This window comes from Asparagus officinalis, chromosome 1 (genome assembly GCF_001876935.1).
Source record: "Asparagus officinalis chromosome 1, Aspof.V1, whole genome shotgun sequence".
Classification (NCBI taxonomy): Eukaryota; Viridiplantae; Streptophyta; class Magnoliopsida; order Asparagales; family Asparagaceae; genus Asparagus; species Asparagus officinalis.
Window position 1 is genome coordinate 119,517,759 of NC_033794.1, and position 12,835 is coordinate 119,530,593.

Genomic DNA, 12,835 nt, shown 5'->3' on the forward strand with positions numbered 1-12,835 from the left:
TCGATCCCGCCGTTGATGGCGGCGGTTCCGGCGGTTGATCTAGGGTTTTCAACGCCGACCACCATTTTTCGAGAGAGGGGAAAAAGGAAACCCTAATTTTGGCAGAGAAGTTGAAAAAGGGATTGAAGGGTTATTTGCCGCCAAAATGAGGATTGCAAAAGGTCAGAAGTGTAGGGTTGAAAATATAATAATTAAGCGAGACTGAAATTGATTTTCCACCCTAAAACCTTTGCTTGATGTGTGGAATTTTTTAATTATTTTCCAAAAATATTTATTGTATTTTTAGGGAAAAATATTTCCGTTGCCGGGACTTGAACCCGGGTCTCTCGGGTGAGAGCCGAGTATCCTAACCAACTAGACTACAACGGAATGGTGACTTGGCACCACCAAAAATATTAATTGTTTTAATTTATATTATCAACATCTAATGACATCATTCAAATTTTATCTACATTCTAGAGTAGATGTGCTAAACCGTATCCATATCGGAAAAAATATTCATAACTATATCTTTTAGAATACAGATATGGTTATGATATGGTTACAGATATGCTTTTATAGTGAAATATCTGAATCTGTATCCAAAATATCCGGATACATATTAGTCAAACTTTTATGTAGTTTTAATTCATAGATTATATATTTAAGGTTAATTTTGATGATAAAGTTGTTTAATCCTAGCTTTTCGGATATAATGAACATACTAATAAACTCTTTCCTATCACATGAACTATATTTTTCTCAATACTATCTAGTTTTCTTCTATCTTCTTTGAATCTGCATGGATATCCGCTTATATATATATATATATGCATGCATATCCATATCCGTAACCAATTTTAGTGAATATAGATAAAAGTATTCATTATCAAGGTATATCATTATCTATATCCATATCTAAATCCGTATCCAGGGGCGGAGCCAGCATCCAGGGGCGGAGCCAGCATACTTGACACCACCCTCAATCACACAATAATGCACCATATGCGAGCTTTAAAACAGAGTGACACCTTTAGATAGTATGTAGTGACCCATCAACTTTTAATAGGTCATACTTAAAATTAAAGTTACCCTAGGAACATAAACTTAAATAGCTCAATTCGCCACATATCAATGAGCTATAAATACTATCAATTTTGAAAAAGGGGGGAAAAGATACATAAATTATATTGAAAATGTTGTATTTAGTGGTTAAGGCTATTGCTCAATGATTTCAAACTATGAAGACAAGTACAAGTCAATTGTAATTATATTTAGTTAATATCTTTTGTATCTTATTAAAGTTCCAAGTTATATCGAACGTGAGAGAAAATTTAGTGATATCACTTTTTATATATATTGTAAACTGAATCTATAAGGTAATGAGATAAAAAAAAGGAACCAATTCATATCATGTTTCAATTTTAAATATCTTATCAAAGTCTACACTAATCATCAACATTTGAAGCTGAAACAAAACATATAGACATAGAGAGTCGAATTTACTAAATAACTAATATCCGACATGGATTAATAGGGCGAAACAATTATAATCCTATGCATGGAAAAACTTATTATGTAAACACGATTGCAACATTAAAAGATGTTTTAGTATTAGGGATGAGAGACGCATCTTTGCTCAATTTACACTAAGGTTCAAGCTATTTAAGGAAATGCTAAATAATAAGAACTTTCCTAAATAAATTTCTTAAACTTAAAGCTAAAATTGACGTGTCAGGATGATTGAGATATATCATGCGAATGGGGACTTGTCACTAATTGAAGTTCGTGACAATTGCAAGAGAGACTGATTATATCATTCATGTGCCTTTTATCAAACTCTAGTTCACAACCTTAGCACTGAATCATTGCAGTAGCATTTCCATAGAAATCTATTACATCTTTATCGTCATCCCAGGCTATTCAATTCTCAGAAATAGAAGTCGGATGGTTGGAAGGAGAGGAATAGAGAGAAATAAATAAAAAATAAATGTCATGTATAAAAATAAGTTATTAATTAGAAGGTAAAAAGTTAAAAGCTTCAGAAGATATCACTTTAGTACAGGGCTTACTTATAATAAAAATATAATGTTTATTTTAGATGCATGTGAATATGATGTTGGCTGTAGTATTTATTCAACTTTATTGTCTGAAATCACGATAAGTAAGTTTATATGTATTTCTCACTGTAACATCAAAAGGGTAATAAAATTGGCCTAATGCATTCCTAATCATGTCCCTACTTCATGATATTAGCATCATAGATTTTTTTGGTACAATGTGTTTTCAAATTACATTGTGAAATGCGTTTAGCGGGTTGAATTTCAAAAATATTTAATCTAATGAGATATCAAGATACATTTGCTCGTTTTAGACTTTTTATAATACATTTTGAAATTCGAGCGAACCCAATGTATCCAAAAAAAACTAATCATCAAATTGATTGTAGCAACTTAAATTGTACCAAATTGACTCATGTCTACAATAATCAAGTTTCGAAACACATTTTCAAAATTCTAATTGAAGTATAGAGGAACATACCATGCTAACACATGCTTGAGCAAATTTGATTCTCGAAAGAAGTTGACATCTTGTGCTCTGCTAAATTTTCCATTTTAATCCAAGCTGAGTTTAAGTAAAGTTTTCTCTTGTAATTGTATGAATTTGGCTTAGTAGGTATTATGGTGAGTGGAAGAAAATGTGTGAGCTAATTTATGATTAAGAGATGGAAGAGAAGTTATATAAAAATAAAAAATGTTGTTTGTTAGTTAATTTGGTTCATAGTTTATGCATTGATTCAAATTGAATTTTAAAAGTCTAGACTATACATCTTGTTATTATAATTATTTGATTAACTATCTTATACTATTGTGTGACTGTTTGGGAAGAAATTTATAGTCTTGAGTAGAAAATTTGGACTCATTAGCAGCTATTGCTCAAAAGACACAAAGTAATGAAGAATGAGATGCACCATCCTCTAATTCTAGCTCTTAGGTTGTCTCTACAAGACTCTTGTCCTCCCATAGCTTAAACTTTAATGTCCCTGAAAACAGTCTTTTCAACTTCTTAGAGAGGAGAGTAGGTTGCAAGTCCCCGACTTGTAATTAAGGTAGTCCAAAAAGTAAACATTGACATTCTAAAATTCTAAATATAGACCTAAGCATTTGTCTGTAGTATTAGATTATAAACTATTGATAATAACTATATTCTTGACCAAATATTTTGGGAGAGAGTGGGATGTGCATTTAATAAAGAGTTATGGGTAATTATTTAAGGATTTACAACTAATGGTATAATTGTGAATTATCAATTTTTGAAAGGGAAAAATAGCAAATCAAAAGTTTTGATATGGGTATTGTCTTTTATAAGTAGTATAGATTGTGACACCACTCTTATGAATTTCTGGCTCCGCCATTGTCCGTTTCTGAGATGAGGAAGCGGATATGGATATAATAATTAACATATTTGAGCCGTATCCGGAGCAAATGCACCCCTACTCTAGAGTCAGATGATGATATTTATTTCTTTAACACTAACTAAATGAAGGGGGGAAAGCACCTTTAGATATTTAAATCTTTCTAGTTACAAAAATTTTAATCACTTCTGATTGAACTAATAAAGTAAAAGGGTATTTGCACATAACCATACTCATAGTTGTTGGCCTTCTTATTTTGATGATGATTTACAAATAATTTATTTCTAATGTTGTTTGTCTAGTATTTGTGTTTTTGTATCAATTGTAGACAAACAAGAAATTGGAGGATGGATGAAACTATGCCTACACGATCATATCCAATAGAGGTTGGAGGTATAGCGGAGTGAAGCCTACGCAATTCATGTTCAAGATCCAAGTTCTAGCTTCATCCGTATGTGTACCAAGATAGAGCTTATTGAAGATCAAGATCAAGCTTGGGTAACATTAGTTTAGGTTTATATTATGTGTGTTGGTACTTTAAGCTCAATCATATATACCCACACGCATTTGGTTTGTATATATAGTTATATATATATACACACAAGTTTTTGGAAAATTGGATTTCAAGTTTAAATATGAAACAAATACATATTTATATATATACATGTTTGGTTTCATATGGTAAAGTTGTTTTGATTTAGTTTTATAGATATGAAACAAATATCACATTCACTTGTTTCATATTCTATTGTATTTTGTGAAAAGATTATTTTCTTAGTTTATGGACTTAACAACAATGATATACATCTTTTATTAAGTCTATAAGAATGTTTGAAAGTGTTTCAAAGTTGTTTGAATTCGTTTTGTAAAAATCAAGTTTTTACAAGTTAACGTTCGTGCATGTTCGTGCATGTTTTTTAAAAAATAGATGAGTTTTCACAAATGGGAAGTGATATTTAAGAAATTATTTCTCTAACATGTTTATCTACATGTTTAGAAACTTTTCTCAAATTTTTACCATTTTTGGAGTTGTTTTACTGTGCCCAATTGATTTTACAAAATCGTGTATATCAGCAGATTTTCAGAAACCGTATATCTATATTCAAACATTTATTTCTCTCAACTGGAAAATGATTTTTCAGAAATTATTTCTCTAACATGTTATTATATATGTCTAGAACATTCCCTAAAAATTTTATAATTTTTAGAGTTGATTTACTATTTTTAATTGATTTTACAAAGCTGGATATATAGTGCTACAGTACCACAGTCGACCGCGCAGGTTACCGTTGCACAGTAACGGCTAGTTCTGTTTTTTTTTATTTTAATGTTTTGGGGGTGTTTTTCTTGGTTTTTAAGCTTGTTTCATGAGTCTATATATACCTCATGCCCTCATACTTTTAAGGGTACTTAAGAAATATTTTAAACAAGTTTAAAGAGTTTTAAACAAGGTTTTAAGTTCATTTAATGTTTGTTTAGAAGCTTTTAAGCAATTAGGTGTTTGAGTTTGTGAATTTAATTCCACAAGAGCTTGAGGAGATCATCTATTGGAGTTTGAGCAATCAACTATTCTCCCTCCATCTCTTGTCATCTATTGAGAAGTTTTCTAAACTCTTTTCTAGCTTCATATTTATTTGTTTGATTATCATCTTATTAAAGCTAGTTTTATATTGAGTTTAGATTTGATTAATCTCTTTGTTACACACACCCACTTGAGCTTATTGTATTTACATTCATAATATATTTAGGGTTATGAGAGATAGTAACATTGAGTTGTGCCTAATTGAGTTCTCACATTGTTTAGAGAATAATCATTTGTTGAGCCTTTATTTGTGTAGATCACTTTGTAATACACTTGTATACCGAGAGGAGTGTGTGGTGAGGACGTAGTCGATACTGAGAGGAGTGGCGTCGGTGGCCTAGTGAGAGGTGATAATTCTGAGCATTTGAGGGAGGCGATACGTGAGAACTAACACTTGAGGTTGTAGCTTATGTATGTGCATTGTGAGGATTTATGAGAGTTGTCGGTTGACTTGATAACCGAGTATGTAGAGAAGTTCCGGCTTCCAAACCGGGTGTGTCGTGATAGTGGAGATCTCCTCGATGTGAGGAGCGGGGACGTAGGTCATGGAGACCGAACCTCGTGAACATATCTTTTGTTTGTGATTGTATTGGCGTATTTATTTTTGTGTTTATCATTATATCGCATTTGTCAATTGCTCATTGTTTATTTTACCTACTATCTAGTTTAGTTTGCTTACCCTTGTGTTAACTTGTATATTCTTGCTCATATATTGTTCATAAGTCATTTGCTAGGATATTTTTGTTAATTAGTTTTAAATTGGTATAAATCGGATTAGATTAACATAAACCCTATTCACCCCCCTCTAGGGTTCTTTCATAGCGACCTTAGGGTCCAACAATAGTTACGTTTGTAAAAAGACCCTCTAAATTTTAGTATTTGCAAAACTATCCCTCAAATCGTCAACTTTATGAAAAATACCCCTAAAATCAACAAATCATCAACTTAGTGCTAAAATTTTGACTATTTCATCTATAAATTAGCTTATCGAAGTTGATGAATTGATTTTTGAGGATAATTTTTTTTTTCAAAATTAATGATTTGAAATCTAGTTTTGTAAACTGAGATTTAGAGGGTATTTTTTCAAATACTCATGATGTAAGGGGTATATATGCAAATAACTCAAGTTTTGTTTGCTTGCAAATTGTATTAAGATTCAAACACCTGTCACAAGAAAAGAAAGAGATGATAATTCTTTTTTAACTTTATTTATTTGTTTTTCAAGATGAAAACCAGTTCTCTTATTTCTTCTTCTCTTTTTTTATTTTATTTTTAATCAAATCTTAGAGTTTAAATTACTGCTTATATATTTGGTTGTTCAAGATGAAATGGTACAACCAACATAAAACTCAGGTGATTTTTATAAAGATGAAAATCCTCAAGTAGTTTGTGTTGGTCTTGAGAGTGGAGACCCAAACCTATAATCAAAATCAACAAACACGTGAAAAATAAGTAAGACAGACTCCACCACACCTTGATGTGGTGTCTGCCACACCCATGTGGTAGGGGTGTGGTAGAATCTGCTCTGCCTGTCATGGGTGTGGTGTCTGCCACACTTTGGTGTGGCAGAATTTGTCATGTTTATCATGGGTGTGGTGTGTGCCACACCAGGGTGTGGTAGACTCATTTTAGAGTTCTAATCTGTTTAGGATTGTGTTTTGATATAAATAGAAACACATCCCTCTAGGGTTTAAGAGAGGAAAAAAACACGAAAAAAGAGAGTTTTGAGAGCTCTTTGAGATCAAAAATCTTAGAGAGAGAGAGAGAGGCCAATTGTGAGCATTATAATCTTCTTCAATTAATCAAAAAATTGTGTGGTGTGACTCCCGAGGACGTAAGCACGTTACCGAACCTCGTTAAATCTAGTGTGTTCTTTCTTGTTTATTTTTCTACAAGTTTTTATCTTTGATTTATGGTGAATTTCTTTCCTGCTCAACTCTCAAACATAAGATCCGGAAGGGTACGGATTCGATTTAATTGTTTCGAATCCCCATTAACTGGTATCAGAGCTTTGTTCAGCAAATTTGTGAGAAAGAGAGCAATGACAGAGGAAATCAAATCTAAGATTGAGAAGTTTGATGGTTTAGACTTCGCCTACAGGAAGTCATAAATAGAGGACTATCTGTACCAGAAGGACTTGTATCGCCCGTTAATGGGCAAGGATAAGGGACAGAAGAAAGAGGAGTCAGACGATGATTGATAGATACTGGATAGGAAGGCTCTAAGGAAAATCCGGTTGTCACTCGCCAAGACAGTCACACACAACATATTGAAGGAGAAGACGACGGTAGGGTTTATGGAAGTACTCGCGAAGATGTACGAGCATCCGTCTGCAGCAAATAAGGTGCATCTCGTCAAAACTCTTTTCAACCTCAAGATGGAAGAAGGACGGTCCTTCACGATGCACCTCAGCGAGTTTAATACGATTGTTGATCAACTTATCTCCGTGGACATCATATTTGATGACGAAGTACAAGCCCTATTGATTCTATCGTAGTTGCTGGATAGTTGGGCAGGTTGTGTGATGGCAATCAACAATTCGGCAGGGAAAGAAAAGTTGAAGCTGAGTGAGGTTGTTAGAATGATTCTATCCGAGGAGGTTAGAAGGAAATCGTCTGAATCAGAAGGTTCAGGTTCAGCTCTAAGTTTCGATCAGAGAGGCAGAAGACAGAAGAAAGGGAACCAGAACAGGAATCGATTGAAGTCGAAGAAGAGCTCAAATTCGAAGGTTAGGCCTATCAAAGGGAAGTGTTAGAACTGCGGTCAGGAGGGCTATATGTCTTCAGTCTGCAAAAGTCCAAAGAAGGATACGGGTGAGCAGGAGGCTCATATCGTGCAATATGCTTTAATCCTTGCTATGGACAGCGATTCGGATTCTTAGGTCATCAACTCAGAAGCCTCTTTCCACGCCACTGCTAATAAGAAGCTTCTTCAGAATTATTTAGCAGAAGACTTTGGAAAAATGTATTTGGGAGACAATGAGCCCTGTAATATTATTGGAAAGGACAACGTGCAGATTCACATGAAGGGCTCTAAGTGGAATATAAAGAACGTGAGACACGTACCGAAGTTGAATAGAAATATTATTTCGATAGGACAACTTGGAGCAGAAGGATACATTTCAACATTCACCTGGGATTCATGGAGGTTCTCCAACGGTACGATGGTTGCTGCCCGAGGTAACAAAACATGAACACTCTACCTCACCTCACATGCGAGTGACACCCTCGCAATTGCAGCTGGCAAAGAGAGTACGGATCTGTAGCACAACAGGTTAGGACACATGAGCGAGAAGGGAATGAAAATTCTACATTCACAGGGAAAGCTAACCGGGATTGATTCCGTGGAAGTCGGGGTTTGTGAAGATTGCATATTTGGGAAGCAAAATTAGGTTATTTTCTAGAAGGGTGGAAGACCACCTAAGACTCAGAAGCTAGAGTTGATTCATACAGATGTATGGGGTCTAGCCAGTGTGTCTTCTTTTGGCGGTTCGATTCATACAGATGTATGGGGTCTAGCCAGTGTGTCTTCTTTTGGCGGTTCGAGATACTATATCACCTTTATCGACGATCACTCGAGGAAGGTGCCAGTGTGTCTTCTTTTGGCGGTTCGAGATACTATATCACCTTTATCGACGATCACTCGAGGAAGGTGTAGGTTTACTTCATGAAGCACAAGTCAGAGGTGTTCGGAGTCTTCAAGAAGTTGAAGGCCATGATGGAAAACAAGACAGATCTGAAGGTGAAATGTCTGAGATTAGACGATGGTGGAGAATATGAGCTGGAGGAGTTCAAGAGGTTCTATGCTACGAATGATATTCGCTTAGAGAGGACTACTCCATGGACGGCGCATCAGAACGAAATTGCGGAGAGGATGAACAGAATCTTAACGGAGCATGCCAGGAGCATGTGATTTCATGTAGGTCCGCCTAAAGTATTTTGGACGGATGTGGTGCATACGACGGCTTACGTTATTAATCATGGGCCACCAGTTCCATTGGATTTTAGGATTCCAGAGGAGGTTTGGAGTGGCAAGAAGGTCAATCTCTCACACTTGCGAGTATTTGGCTGCGTGGCTTATGTTCACATTAGTGACCATGTCAGGGACAAGTTAGAAGCTAAGTCACAAAAATGTACATTCATTGGAAACAACATTGATGAGTTCGGATATCGTCTTTGGGATGAGAAGAACAAGAAGATCATCGGAAGCCAAGATGTCATATTTAATGAGGAGGTGATGTACAAGGATAGAAAAATTCTCAAGGATAGCCAAAGCAGTGGGAGAAACACTTCGAATGTAGGTGGATCCGAGTACATGAATTTAGAGGAACTTTCAGATATGAGTGATCATGTTTGTTCTGACCGAAGAACAAAGGAGGCTCCAGGTGCAGAAGCAACTACCCAGGGCGTGAAGCTTAGGAGGTCATCCAGGGTATCCAAATCGAATCCTAGATATCTTTCATCTCTTGATTACTTATTGTTGACAGATAGTGGTGAACTGGAGTGCTATGAGGAGGCTATGCAAGTGAGTGAATCTCAGCAGTGGGAGCATGCGATGCAGGAGGTGATGGATTCTCTACTCACTAACGAGATATGTGAATTAGCCCAGCTACCTGCACAGAAGAAAGCCTTGCATAATAAATGGGTCTACTGAGTCAAGAAAGAGAGTGATGGAAGCAAGAGGTACAAGGCCAGATTAGTTGTAAAGGGGTTCCAGCAGCGGGAAGGAGTGGACTACACGGAGATATTTTCCCCTGTTGTAAAGCTCACAACCATCAGAGTGGTGTTGAGCTTGGTAGCTGTAGAAAACCTCTTCCTTGAGCAGTTAGATGTGAAGACTGTCTTTCTTCATGGTGACTTGGATGAAGAAATCTACATGAAGCAGAATGTTGGCTTTATTGAAGAAGGAAAAGAAGAGATGGTGTGCAAGCTTAAAAAGGAGCTTATATGGTTTGAAACAGGCTCCGAGACAGTGGTATAAGAAGTTTGATAACTTCATGCAGAATAATGGCTACGGAAGATGCAATTCAAATCATTGCTGCTATTTTAAGAGGTTCGAGTCCAATTTTATTATATTGTTGTTATATGTTGATGACATGTTAGTAGCAGGATCGTGTTTAGAGGAGATAAATAGTTTGAAGAAGCAACTAGCAAAGGAGTTTGCAATGAAGGATATGAGTGCAGCGAAGCAGATTCTAGGGATGCGAATCAGTAGGGATGAAGTTGAAGGGACATATAGGTTGAGCCAAGCTGAATATATCGAGAAGGTACTTCAGAGGTTCAATATGCAAAATACTAAGGTTATTAGCACACCCCTTGGAAGCCATTTCAAGTTATCTGAGAAGCAATCGCCTAAGACAGATGCAGAAATAGAGCATATGAGCAGGATACCATATTCTTCGGTCATTGGGAGTCTCATGTACGCGATGGTTTGCATGAGACTGGACATTACCCATGCAGTGGGAGTTGTGAGTAGGTTTGCAAGCAATCCAGTGAAGCAACATTGGAAGGCTGTGAAGTGGATATTGCGGTACCTGAGAGGGACAACGAATAAGCTATTATGTTTCAGGAGGAAGGAGTTGGTGCTGCAGGGATACGTGGATACAGACTTCACCGATGATCATGATACGAGGCGGAGCATCACGGGATATGTTTATACTTTAACGTCGACAACAGTGAGCTGGGTCTCACATCTGTAGAAGATTGTAACTTTATCTACAACCGAGGCAGAGTATGTCACGGTGACTGAAGCAAGCAAGGAGATGATTTGGTTGGCTGGATGTTTGGAAGAGTTGGATCTGAAGCAAGGGAGAGGAGTTCTTTATTTTGAAAGCCAGAGCGCTATACACCTTGCCAAGAATCTAGTTTATCATGTCAGAACAAAGCACATCGACGTACGATACCATTACATACACTCGCTGATCGAGAACAGGAGGTTACATTTAGAGAAGATTTTAGAGAGTCAAAATCCTGTGAATATGTTGACAAAAACAATAACCATTGACAAACTGGAGTTGTGCGTAACTTTAGTTGGTCTTCATGCGTAAGCGATGAAGGCGGAACCACACTAGGAGGATCGTCGGGATCGTCGGGTTGATGATAGTTGAAGAATGTATTTTTCCAAGTAGGAGAAGATGCTTGCGAAGAAGGCAGAGTTCGGGCGAGCTCATTGATGGTGGTTTAGTCTCCAAGTGGGAGATTGTTTGTCTTGAGAGTGGAGACCCAAACCTAGAATCAAAATCAACAAACACATGAAAAATAAGTAAGACAGATTCCACCACACCCTGGTGTGTGTCTGCCACACCCATGTGGTAGGGTGTGGCAGAATCTGCCCTGTCTGTCATGGGTATGGTGTCTGCCACACCCTGATGTGGCAGAATCTGTCTTGTTTGCCATGGGTGTGGTGTGTGCCACACCAGGGTGTAACAGACTCGTTTTAGAATTCTAATCTGTTTGGGATTGTGTTTTGATATAAATAGAAACATGTCCCTCTAGGGTTTAAGAGAGGAAAAGAATACGAAAAAGAGAGTTTTGAGGGCTCTTTGAGATCAGAAATCTTAGAAATTGTGTGGTGTGGCTCCCGAGGACGTAGACACGTTGCCGAACCTCGTTAAATCTGGTGTGTTCTTTCTTGTTTACTTTCCTACAAGTTTTTATCTTTGATTTGTGATGAGTTTCTTTCTTGCTCAACTCTCAAACACAAGATCCGGAAGGGTACGGATTCGATTTGATTGTTTCGAATCCCCAACAGTTTGGTTATGAGCAATGGAACCATTAAATACGCAATCATGGACCTAATATGAAATGTTGTTGATGGTGAGCTCCCGAGAGACCAAATGACAATAAATTAAAATATCGAAACTTTCATGAAAGAAAGAGCTCTAGCAAAGAGAAAATGTAAGAGGGAAAATAGTAGAGAATGCTTATTGTGTAGAAGTGCGTACATCGGAATGTTAGTGATCATAGGTTTGTTGATTCAGTCTACTAATCTGCGGGTAAAAAATAATTATATAGAGACCCCTTATAGAAAATCATACAGGAAAGAAAAAGACATTTAATAATTGCATGCACTAGTTTATCACTCTGATTTCACCAAATATCGATTGCATTTAGGTGTTACTCTAGTCGCTTTGATATTGATGACACTAACACTGATGGTATTATATAATGATGATTGCACTGATTTAGACCTAGCAGCGAGACACACGTCATGATTCCTACCTATATGATTTTCCATAGAGGTCCATCTACGAGAAATCGTTCCTATCCAGAGTGATCGTACGAGCAGTTGAGTTGTATTTAACCTAGCCTAGATAAGGTACGCTTTAGATAGCAACATTTAGCGCACAACGTAGCAACTAGGGGTGCTAAACTATATTCTTTTTTGATAAAATATCTGTAACCGTATCCGTTAGGATACGAATATGGTTATTCAAATCTATAACCGATAAGATATGGTTATGTATATGGTTTTATAGTGAAATATCTGTATTCGTATCCAAAATATCTGAATACATATTAGTCATACTCTTACGATAGTTTCGATTATTAGATTATGGATTTGTGGTTAATTTTGATGATCAAGATGTCTAATCTTAACTTTTTAGTTATAATGGACATATTAACAAACTCTTTTGTATCACATGAACTATATTTTTCTCAATACTATCTAGTTTTCTCATATCTGTTTTGTATGTGCATGCATATCCGCTTATATATCCGCATGTATATCTGTAACCGTATCCGATTTTAGCGGATATGGTTATAAATTTTTCTTAACGAGGTATATTCGTATCTATATCCGTATCCGAGATGGGTAAGCAGATATGGATATGATAAGCATCACATCCAAGCCGTATC

General features: G+C 36.3%; 1 non-coding gene across 1 annotated transcript; it reads right to left on the minus strand.

The window, feature by feature from the left end:
* On the minus strand, positions 297-369 carry TRNAE-CUC. Its single transcript has one exon. It is a non-coding gene; the product is annotated as a tRNA-Glu (tRNA).